At 46.7% G+C, this 12,647-nt stretch overlaps 1 pseudogene; it reads left to right on the top strand.

Moving 5' to 3' along the window:
• The first annotated feature begins 7,643 nt into the window (after positions 1-7,643).
• Positions 7,644-8,422, top strand: LOC138733276 (3-phosphoinositide-dependent protein kinase 1 pseudogene; annotated as a pseudogene).
• The last annotated feature ends 4,225 nt before the right edge of the window (positions 8,423-12,647 follow it).

Raw genomic sequence — 12,647 nt, 5'->3', positions numbered from 1 at the left:
AAAGGACAAAGTCTTCGAAGCAAAGATAATATTTTTATTATACAACTCAGCACTGAATTGGATGCCCTTCTAAAAAAGGCATGAAGTCCTACAAAAACAGCGAGTATATATACTAGTTTTAAACAAAGAATATAAATCTCGCCAAGGCTGCTCTATATATTTTTTGACAGATTCAACCATGTCCGGAGACTCCCATCAGGTTATCATTGCCAACTATATCTTGTTAGATAGTTAAGCATCCTGTCTGGATATCATCTACATATTATTTCCCGATACATGACAGATTTATATGGCAAGATAACCAAACATGTACACCAGCTGCAGCAAAACTTACCAACCATTTCCCACAATTCACCCCCTCTTACTTATTACATTTTTTGCTGAAGCACGTAGCTTTCCTCTAATTTACATAATATTGATTGTAATTTCTCATCTTGTTCTTCTTTCTTTCGGTCTCATTTCTTCAACACCATAATTTTCTGGGTGGAATTCATGGATTCATTGGTGTGCTGGTTAGCTGCATTCCTTCGACTACACTGGAAATCAGTCTTATAAAACACGATATAAGGCATGGTAAAAAGAGTAACCCAGCGAATGAACACAACAAAAAGAAACTTACTTTTTTCCACCAAGCTACCCCCAAGAGATTATCCCACCATCCAGAATCTAACACAGACTGCCATTTCTGCACTGGGACATGTGCAATTTTATATGTCCCAATGTCCTTCCTTGGTGAAACACATCCATTCTTATCCCTTAGGTCACCCTATTCCCAGCCTTATTGCTCCTTTTCCCAAGTTTCTTCCTACCTACAATTGTATTTTCCCCAAGTTACAACTGGTTAAACTTCACGAGTCACATAAATACCTATTTATGTGAGTGTGGTAATTCAGATTGGAAGCCCCTCTGATATGCAGACAAGTATGTGACATTCAGAACATTCATTTAGAGATCCTGGGGTACAGCTGGAGGTGAGCACAACCCAAAGTAGGAGAGTCCAGGCAGCCGTTGCAAGCCAAGGTCTGATATAGCATATATCTCCGTCACTCAACACCTACTGGATTGCAGCCAACAGCGGAGTTTTAGATTCTTCTTGGCGGCAAATACAGAGGCCAACCCAGTCTTGCCCTTGGCTTAGTGACACCTGAAACCACCTTTTAGATTTTCACAGGGCTGCCACTTCCAACACATTCCACAGTACCACCAGGTGGTTAATTGAATTTACCTCGTCCATTATTATACATAACACAGGTAAATGTCCTTACAGATTTCGCCAACCAATTTGGCTTGTACAAAGGATTCAGAGTCCACTCTCTGGAAGGCAGGGCCACTGGTCCCTTCACTCTAGTGGCATGAGTCCACCCCTTCTCTTTAGTCCTTATGGCTGCTTCCGTTGTCAGAAATACCAGGAAGGGTCCTTTCCACGTTGGGGCTTGAGTAACTGGGACCCAGTCTCCAGGTTGTATTTGATGCAGACTGAAATCCAGGGGAGCTGTTTGGGGTAGCGAACCACGCTCTCTTAAATCTGCAAGAGATTGAGTTATTCCGTGCAAATAGTCTCTAAGGCACATATCATTGATCTTAGGGATTGGTTCACCCTCTTATTTCTGCCTTTGTACCTCCAGGAGTTCTGTTTCCAAGAGCTAATGCTCATATTGCCAAGGCTGCACATATCAATTGCAGGGCCTTAGAAGTAAAATGAGTTCCCTTATCAGAGTCTGTTCTTTCTACTGCTCCAGACGGGGGCAGTTCGTATGGAAACACACCCAAGTCTTTGCTTGAGGCAGTTCCGATTCCTCTTAAAAACTGATCACACAGAGCTCCCCAATGAGTTTCTGAATGTAGCCTGGAGAATATTTCTCTGGTAACTGCTTTGTTTAACATCTGTCTCCCATCTGGCAGGATCCACTTACCTTCCTGGGTTTTTACACATCCCACATTTCGGAGAGACTTCTCCTCTTCTTCTGCAAATATTGGCAATTTGACTGACATTTCTTTCCCAGGTATTAAAATTCGCATCCTAACAGCCCCTCCTTTGAGTGCTGCTTCTTTTGCCTGTTCATCAGCTAGCCTATTACCTCTATCTTCTAAAGTATTCCCCTTTTGATGTCCAGTTACATGTACTACTGCAATCTCTTCTGGCTTACTTAGGGCATCCAGTACCTCCAATATTAACTGTTCATGTACTAGTTCCTTTCCCCTGGAGGTAACCAATCCCCATTCCTTCCATATTTTTCCGAAGGTATGGACGACTCCAAAGGCATATCTGGAATCTGTATATATCGTACCATTTTTCCCTTCTAATAATTCCAGAGCTCGTTTGAGGGCCTTTAGCTCACATGTTTGGGCTGACCAAACGTCAGGGAGTCTCCCTTTTCCTATTACATTGTTCTGTATGCCAGCTATTATTGCGTACCCAGTGTGACGTCTTCCATTTAGACATTGTGATGAACCATCTATAAAGACTCTCCCCCCTTCGGGTAAAGGTTTCTCTCTCAAATCCTCTCACACTTTAGTGTGATACTCTATGATGTCTAAACAGTTATGTTCAGGCATTTCTTCTGCAGTTTCTCCATATAGATACTGAGAGGGGTTGAGGCTTTTGTCTGTAGTCAGGACCAAGTCATCTTTTTCCATTAGGATGGCTTCATATTTCAAAATTCTGGAGTCTGTCAGCCACCTACCAGACTTTTGACTCAAAATCGTTCTGACTACATGAGGGGTAGACACAGTTAGTGCTCTTCCAAAGGTCAGCTTTCTACTTTCTTCTACCAGTAAGGCTGTGGCCGCTACTGCCTGTACAGAAGTTGGCCAGCCTCGTGAAACTGGATCTAGTAATTTGGACAGGGAAGCCACCGGTCGCTTTTGCCCCCCCATATCTGGGCTAACACACCATAAGCAATCCCATTCTCGACATTTACATATAAATGAAACGGCTTTTCCAAAGAGGGGAGGGACAGTACTGGTGCCTGCATTAATTTTTGTTTTAACTCTTTAAATTGCTGTTGCTCCTCCTGTGTCCACTCGTATCTTTCAGTCTCCTCCTGTAATTTCTCATATAAAAACTTAACATGTTGACTAAAAATCCATAGTCTGCAATACCCCAGCAAACCTAAAAACTTTCTTATCTCCCTTTTGCTCTTTGGAAGGGTAAGTGCTATGATGCCAGATATTTGTTCTGGATTTATTCTCCTCTTGCCTTCACTAATCAGATGCCCCAAGTATCTTACTTCCTTTTCCACAAACTGTAACTTAGTTTTTGTTACTCGAAGACCCTTTTTCCCTAGAAAGTTTAATAGCTGAATGGTGGCAGATCGAAATTCTGTTTCCTTTTCCCCTGATACCAACGGATCATCTACGTACTGGAGCAGTTTGATTCTCGGAGAAAGGGTGATTTCCTCAAGGACTTGTTCCAAGACCTGTCCAAAAAGGTTGGGGGATTCTGTGAATCCTTGGGGCAGAGTAGCCCAGCAAAACTGTTGCTTTCTCCCTGTCGTGGGATCCTCCCATTCAAAAGCAAACAGATCCTGGCTTTCTAATGCCGAAGGGCAAGTCCAAAAGGCATCTTTAAGATCTACTACACAGAACCATTTATGGTCAGAGGGAATTTTACTTAACGGTGTGTAAGGATTGGGCACAACCGGGTGCCGAGCTTGTACTATCTTGTTTAATTCCCTTGAATCCTGTACTGATCTCCAATTTCCATCTTTCTTTCTGACTGGTAAGACAGGGGTATTATAACGGGACGTACATGGCTCCAAGAGGCCATCCTTCAATAGCCCTTCAATTACAGGCTGGAGTCCCTTTCTCCCTTCTGGTGATACAGGGTATTGCTTTACACACACAGGCCGACTTTCCTTCCATAATTCCACCTTCAAAGGGGGTACAGTTAACCCTCCCCTGTCTCCCTCCGCAACCCAAACTATCGGGTCTATCTCTTCCTCATCTTGAACTGTTAATCTGAACAATCAAACTACCATTCTATTATCCTGTGGGACTATCCCAAACCCTAATGAAATTTGTAAGTCTCTCCCTAGGAAATTCACTCCTGCCTCTGGTACCACTACTAAATCAGCCATAACTTCTCTGTCATTTCCTTGGACCGTTACTTGTTCTACAACGGGAACTGGGAATCCTTCCCCTTTTATTCCGACTACATTAGCTGTAAGTCTTCTTGTTTCACCTCCTTGTGGGATCTTGTCCTTTCCGCTCCTGAGTCTACTAAAAATACATATTCTTCTTCCTGGGGTCCTAATTTTAAATTGATCAAGGGCTCAATATGATGGTTAGAGCCCAGAAAACAGAGCCCCTGACACCCCTAGTCTTGAAAATGATCATTCCACGCCATCCTTTGAAATGCTATGTTTTCTCTTTGTTGCGCTGGGCACTCCCTCTTGAAACGTCCTTCCCTCCCGCAGTAATAACACCACCTGGGGTCTCCTGTCCAGCCTGAGAGGCTTCTCTTCGCCCTGGTGTGCTCCTGGCCCCCCCATACCTTGATTTATAATGGGGCACTCGACCTCGATCAGATAACCTTTCCTTCTTTGTCTCCACTTCAGGCTGTCTCTTTATTGCCTCCTCAACAGTCGCTACCATCAACTTAGCTTTTGCCTTCTGCTTTTCATTATCCCTCCTGACATACACTTTCTGAGCCTCCTGTAATAATTCATTCAAATCTCGATCATGCCAACCCTCCAGTTTTTCCAACTTCTTTATATCTGGCCAAGCCTTTATCACACAATTCACTTTTCACAATTCCTGCCCTGCATCACTCCCGGGGTCTCTTCCTGAGTACTGCTGCATATCTTTCCTCAGCCCCTCCAACAACTCTGTAGGTGGCTCCTCTTTTTGCTGTTTGCTTTCAAAAGCTTTTTCAAAATTCTGTCCCTTGGGGATGGCTTCCCTTATTCCTCAGATAACCAACCTCTTATAATCATAGAATCATAGAACCATAAAATAACCAGGTTGGAAGAGACCCATCAGATCATTGAGTCCAACCATTCCTATCAAACACTAAACCATGCCCCTTAGCACCTCGTCCACCCGTCCCTTAAACCCCTCCAGGGAAGGTGACTCAACCACCTCCCTGATTAGCCTGATATGTCTGTCCACCCAAACTTCCATTTTGATTATTGGATACTTCCCTAGGATTATATGGGGGTGGTAAATGGTCTAGGGGTTCCCATTTATTCTCTTTGTCCTCTCCGAGGTCCCTTGTAACATATATAGCATGGGACCCCTTCACACATGTACTATAAGCACTCTCCTCTTGACTTACAGGTTCTTTGTTATTTAAGTGGAGATTCAAAGCCAGATAAATCCAATCATCTGTCGACCCAAACTTCAGCCAGTAAAGTGGGTCAGGTCTAACGAGTTCCTTTACCCACTCAAACCTACAACATTGTCTTTTAATCTCAAAGTGTATTGTCTCTGGCACGCTCCTTTCATTAGTATCTGTTAAAATTCCATTCGCTATTGTCTGTGCCTGAGCCTAGCAGTTGCTGATCTGATAAGAGACACTGGAGTGCAGAGTGTTACTAAATCACTTTGCCATAAAAGGGAGGAGAAAGAAGAAAAAAAAAAGAACCCAAACCCTTTCTTGTAAGATCACACATACACTTTAAAACAACTTTCCCAAAAAATATTCAAATATTTTCTCCAGGTTAGGGTCGACCAAAAAGTCCACCCCCTCAAACACATGTAAACTGTTGAGCAATGAGCAATCTTCCTTAAATCTCAGTGTTCTAAGAAGGTGGTCAGAGTTTTAAAAGTTTACCAATCAGAGGCCTGTGCCTTTGTTGCTTAAACCTTTTACACGCAACCAATGACCACTGCTGCTTAAACCTTTTCTCTCTCCTTCTCTTCATGTATCTCTTCCACCACTGATCACACTTTCTGTTATCCATAATACACACACACACACTGAGCCTGTGCGTATTGTTCCCGAGTTACACACACAACAATAAAACTGCCTGCAGAAATAACCGCACAACAAATTTTGGATAAATCAATACCTGGCGCACTATTAAAATTTTTAAGGATCATTTCCCTCATCTTGACATAATTTACCAGTTTCTGCTCTTGACATGCTGTCCATGCAACAGGTGTTAGGTTAACAACAAAGTCATAAAAATTCTAAGGCAAAACTTACACTCACTTCATTCATCTCCTCCCATCAACTTTAGTTCAAAACCACAGTCGCTTCATAGCAGTGCCGTGTCTCAGGCACACACATACAGAGTTATGAAGTATACCAAAGTTAAAATCAGTTATCAGTATTCGATTTCTTATTATACCTTCCGAGTTCAAAACCAAAACAGCACACAATTCTTGTAACAATTAATAGTAGGGACTCAGAACCACCCCCTACCAAAAACAAGACAGTGGGAACTTTAACCCCTGCTACCAATACTCAAGAAATCGTATGTTTTCAGTCAGTAAGGCTCTTCGAATTATTCTTGAAGAGTCCCTACTGCACTGCAAATTCAAAGTTTCCAAAGGCGTACTCTGGGTTCCGGTACCCGGTATACCAGCACTGCGCAGGACGCCTCCTGGCTAGCCCCAAATTTAATTCACTTCAAGAATACCTTTATAATCTGCCATGGCCCTTGTCTTTGCCCAGGGTGCTACCTTGCCCCCATTCCCTGAGCATCACCCCTAAAGGACTGTCGGGTGGAATGCTCCAAGAGGGATCCTCAGATTCCTCTCTCCTGTTTGACTCTCCCTTACTGAGTCTGTTTCCCTTTACACCTTTATCCCCGGGGGACACCGTTTGCCTGGAACCCTTTCGCTTTGTCCCTTCACTGGCCAGTCTCCTCGCGGAGATATGGAACCGCGGTTAGAAGGACTCCACAATCGCTTCGCAGGGAACCCTGCCTCTCACTCACACATCCAGTCCCACTGTCCCAGCCACCCAGATAGTACTTAACAGTCACTTTTCTTACCTGCGTCCCGTACACAGGATTACTCGGCTGCCAAGTGCAATTCAGATCCATTAATTCATTAAATTACCTTTTCCCCTTCTTTACTTAGAGAGTCCTCCGCCAAGGACAAGGTTCACTGCCTCTCTCGGGACAGGACAGTAGATTGGAGACTGCTAAAAGCAGCACGGCAGCCTCTCCGCTCCCGCTGTCCCGTCCCGCAGAGACAGGATCACTTATCCCGGACGAGCCCCCAAATCGAGAGAAACACTCATTCACTGGTAAAATATGAACAAGGACAAAGTCTTTGAAGCAAAGATAATAATATTTTTATTATACAGTTCAGCGCTGAATTGGATGCCCTTCTAAAAAAGGCATAACATCCTACGAAAAACAGCGAGTATATATACTAGTTTTAAACAAAGAATATCAATCTCTTCAAGGTTGCTCATTATATTTTTGGCGTATTCAACCATGTCCGGAGACTCCTGTCAGGTTATTGTTGCCAACTGTATCTTGTTAGACAGCTAAGCATCATGTCTGGATATCGTCTACATATTATTTCTCGATACATGACAGATTTATATGACAAGATAATTAAACACGCACATCAGCTGCAGCAAAACTTATCAACTAATTCCCACAATGGGTATGATCAATAATGGCATGACTTGGTAAATGGGTATCAATACTTCCTGGATAATCTGTTAGATCTACTAACAGATGGTGAGGAACCAAGCAGATTCTAGCACTCCATCTGTCATTTCCACCTGTGGCAGCAGACAGGGATCTAACAGGGAGGGCACTGTGGTTGAATCAAGATCTACTTCAAACTCCTTGCAGCAGCATACAGGACAGCAGCCTCCACAGCCTTGGAAGAAACAACCTGATGACTTCAAATTTGGGAAAAACTGGGGTAAAGGATCTTTTACAATGGTTGTCTTGGGTCGAGAACTGGCAAGTGCTAGAGAATATGCCATTAAAATTCTAGAAGAACGTCATATCATAAAAGAAAATGAGGTGCCATATGTGACATGAGAGAGAGATGGGATGTCCTGCCTGGATCACCCTTCCTTTGTGAAACTCTACTTCACCTTTCAGGACGATGAAAAGCTGTATTTTGGGCTTAGCTATGCCAAAAATGGAGAGCTGCTGAAGTATATACGCAAAATTGGCTCGTTTGATGAGACCTGTACCAGGTTTTATACTGCTGAAATTGTATCAGCCCTGGAGTATTTGCATGGGAAAGGAATAATTCACAGGGACCTTAAGCCAGAGAACATCTTGCTAAATGAAGATACGCACATTCAAACAACAGACTTTGGAACTGCAGAAGTATTTTCTGCAGATAGCAGACAAGCGTGGGCAAACTCATTTGTAGGGACGGCACAGTGTGTTTCTCCAGAGCTGCTGACAGAGAAATCTTCCTGTAAAAGCTCTGACCTCTGGGCTGTATAATATATCAGCTTGTAGCTGGATTGCCTCCATGTAGAGCCGGATGAGCTCTGATGGAGCTCTGTCCCTAGCGGTTGCTGCTCAGCCCCTGAAGGACCAAAACCCGCAGAAGGCGTCAGAGATCTGCAAAGGTGAGGAGGGGCAAGGCTGGGTTGGCTGGTGGGACAGGGGATGGGGTTTTACCCTGCCAGGTCCTGCTCCAGGGAAGCCTGTGTGGGGCAGCTGGGGCACTCCTGCTCAACAAGTGTCTACTGGATGGGGTGGGTGGGGTCTGGGGGGATGTTTGGAGGTCTCTGTAGACGCGGGACTTCATCTCAGCTCTGCTTTTCTCCATCACAGCCCTTGAACCCCTCAGAACAGACATCTCCACCTCAGTCTGTGACAGGGCGAATGTGGCCCTCTTCTCGCTGGGCTCTCACAACAACAACCGAGGAAGAGACAGCCTTCTGCAAATGGTCCTTTTGGACCATTTGGATGAGATTGGTGGTGAAAGTCACGTACTGGGGGAGCTGGTTAGGGGATTTGAGGTAAACATTCCCACATGGGGGGACATAAGAGTTGAAATTTGAGAAGATATGAGGTGAAAGCCGTGGTTTGGGGGGGGTTGGGGAGGGCTGTGGGGAGAATTTGGTGAAAGTTGCATTTCTGGGCAGTTTGTGAGGGGATATTGTTTGCCTTAATTCCCATCCCTGCTCTGGGAGCCCGGTCCAGGATCTCCCCACCCTCCCAGGGGAATATTCCTGCCCGAGATCCCATCTCGATCTCCTCCAACACCCCCTCTCCCGCCCCCCTAAGGGACAGGGACCGGCTCTGCCTCCCGCGCTCGCTCTGAGGCGGCGCCGCCCCCCGGAGGCGGGAAGAGGCGGCCCCGTCGCCCCCTTGGCGCGCGCTGCGCCCGCCCCGCCCCCAGCCCAGGGGAGAGCCCCGAGCCGCCCCGCCGATTGGCCGCGCGGCGGGAGGGGAGCGAGAGCGCGATGCTGATTGGTCGAGGGGCTCTAGGCCCCGCCCCCCGCCCCCCCCGCCAGCCAATGGGAGAGCCCGAAGCCGCCGGTGCTGCAGCAGAAACAAGGAGCGGGGCTGAGGCCGCTGAGAGGATGCGGAGAGGGAGGAGAGAACGTGACGGGAAAACCACCAGAGGGCTCTGAAGACCAAAAAGAAACTGGGATGCCCGTGCGAGGGTGGGGGATAAACGGTGATGATGAGTTTTCTGGAAAATCACAGAGTCACGGAGAGGTTTGGGTCGGAGGGGACCTGAATGAGATGGGGAACGGCAGCAAGTTCCTGCCAGAGGAAGGAAACCTGCTCCCCTCACCCAGAGAACAAACCCCAGATCCTCCTGGGGAACAAATACCAGGTGCTGCAGGTGGAATCCAGTCCTAAGGATGAGGATAGTGGCTCCAACAGCCTAGAATCCTTCCCTAGGCTGCACCATCCTCAGAAAAAGATACAAACATCCTCCATCAAGAAGAAGAGGAGGGTGATTGTTGTAGGGGACTCCCTCCTAAAAGGAACAGAGGGACCCATCTGCAGACCGGACCCGCTCCACAGAGAGGTCTGCTGCTTGCCGGGGGCATCAGGGAAGGAGGGAGCTAGAAAACTTCCTTCCCTGGTCCACGAGACAGACTGCTATCCTCTGATAGAATTTCAAACTGGCAGTGATGATACAGGGAATAGAAAGCCCAAAGCCATCAAGAGAGACTTCAGGGCCCTTGGGAAAATAATGCTCTGGGGCTCAAATAGTATTTTGCTCCATCCCAAGGCTAAATACAGAGGAGCAGGAAGTCAAGAAGAAGAATTCATTTAATGCCTGGCTCCGAGCCTGGTGTGAGGAGAGGGGCTTTGGCTTCCTTGATCATGGGGTGGCTCACGCACCCCCAGGCTTTTTCACTAGGAATGGGCCACACGTGTCTCCTACAGGGGATAAAGCCCTTGCTAAAAACCTGGCTAAGCTCGTAAACTGAGCTTTAAACTAGATGTGAAGGGGGAGGGGGATGAAACCAGGCTAGACAGGAGTGAGCCTGGATGTGGGGCACTGGTGACTCTGAGAGGGTGTGCTGGTGAGGACCTCCAGTACATCACCACACAGCAAGTGGGGGAGAACACACCTGGGGATGGGAAGGAAGATACTGGCACTCTGGAGCTACCTACTCCAGTTACCAGGCAATTGGGAATGAACTCTGTTCGCTCTATGAAGGCTGAAGGCTCGGCAGCTCAGCTGAAGTGCATTTACACCAATGCACGCAGCATGGGGAATAAGAAGGAAGAGCTGGAAGCTGTCATAGGGCAAGGAGCCTATGATGTCGTTGCCATCATGGAAACGTGGTGGGACGACTCATAGAACTGGAGTGCAGCTGTGGTGGGTACAAACTCTTCAGGTGGGATAGGAAGGGCAGGAGAGGAGGTGGGGTAGCCCTCTTTGTAAGGGAGGACTTGGACTCCTTTCTGCTGGATTGTGGCAATGAGGAGATCGAGTGCCTGTGGGTTAAAATCAGAGGAGCCCAAAAGAAGGCAGGTTTTGTGATGGGAGTCTGTTACAGAGCACCCAGCCAAGGAGAAGCAGCTGAGGAGCTCTTCTATAAACAGCTGGGGATAGTCTCTAGACTGATGCCTCTTGTTCTCGTGGGAGACTTCAATCTTCCTGATACCTGCTGGGAGTACAATAGAGCAGAAAGGAAGCAGTCCAGGAGGTTCCTGGAGTGCGTGGAAGACAACTGCCTCACACAGCTGGTGAGCGAACCGACAAGGGAGGGTGCCCTCCTGGACCTGCTGTTTGTGAACAGAGAAGGCCTTGTGGGGGATGTGGCAGTAGGTGGACGCCTGGGACAAAGATCATGAGATGATGGGGTTTTCTGTTCTAGGTGAAGTGAAGAGGGTGGTCAGTAGGACAGTAGCATTAAATTTCCAGAGGGCAGACTTTGAACTCTTCAGAAGGCTGGTTGGCGAAGTCTCATGGGAGACAGTCCTGAAGGGCAAGGGAGCCCATGAGGGCTGGGAGCTCCTCAAAAAGGAAATCCTAGCAGCTCAGGAGAAAGCCATCCCCATGTTCTGGAAAGAGAGCTGATGGGGGAAAAAAATGGCTTGGTTGAGCAGGGAGATCTTGAGAGATATCAAAAAGAAGAGAAATGTCTATGAGCTATGGAAGAAGGGACAGGCATCTTGGGTCGACTACAGGAGGGAAGTGAGATTGTGCAGGGAAAAAATCAGGAGCTTTACTGCTGTATTCAGCACTGGTGAGACCGCTCCTCGAATCCTGTGTTCAGTTCTGGGCTCCTCACCACAAGAAGGATGTTGAGGCTCTGGAGCGAGTCCAGAGAAGAGCAACGAGGCTTGGGAAGGGGCTGGAGAACAAGAGGAACGGCTGAGAGAGCTGGGGGTGTTTAGCCTGGAGGAGGCTGAGGGGAGACCTCATTGCTCTCTACAACTCCCTGAAAGGAGGTTGTGGAGAGGAGGGAGCTGGGCTCTTCTCCCAAGGGACAGAGGACAGGATGAGAGGGAATGGCCTCAAGCTGCACCAGGGGAGGGTCAGGCTGGACATTAGGAAAAAATTCTTCCCAGAAAGGGTCATTGGGCACTGGCAGAGGCTGACCAGGGAGGGAGTTGATTCACCTTCCCTGGAGGGGTTTAAGGGACAGGTGGATGAGGTGCTGAGGGACATGGGTTAGTGACTGATGGGAATAGTTGGACTCTATGATCCGGTGGGTCTCTTCCAACCTGATGATTCTATGAAATTGAGCACAGGTCTAGGAACAGATCATTCCATCAATTAGCCAGCCTTAGCACTCTTCAGTATCCTACAGATATTACTAACATGAAAAGCCCCAGAGATTCATTAGTAAAATCTCAGACATAATGGTACTACAGAACATAAACAGGCACAGACATTGCAGCTACTTTTCCTACTGTAATTGCATAACTACTAATGATGACTCAGGCTCACAATAAGTATGTTGGGTTACCTTGGCAATCATCCTGCAATGATACCCTGTCGTCTATTCACCAAGTAATAAACAGTTAATAAATCCAGCAAGAAAATGCTACTGTTTCCTCAAGAGAATAAGCAATACTGCTATTTAGTTACCTTTTCCTTCTCAAAAATATCTGTAATGGCTCTTGACAACCCATCAGTCAAAGGGAATGTGGATGCCCAAAAGAATAAAGGATTCCAGGACCCATTATCTCCAGACTTCTGCATGGGAATTCTCTGATGCCTCTAATTGCCCAAGCTCTAGTCAATGTTTGTACAAAGCAGAAAGCTCCTAATGAAGCAGAAAA

The sequence above is a fragment of the Phaenicophaeus curvirostris genome, chromosome Z, assembly GCF_032191515.1.
Source record: "Phaenicophaeus curvirostris isolate KB17595 chromosome Z, BPBGC_Pcur_1.0, whole genome shotgun sequence".
Lineage (NCBI taxonomy): Eukaryota > Metazoa > Chordata > Aves > Cuculiformes > Cuculidae > Phaenicophaeus > Phaenicophaeus curvirostris.
Note: the sequence above shows the minus strand (reverse complement) of the source record. Positions and strands in the feature narration are given on the sequence as shown.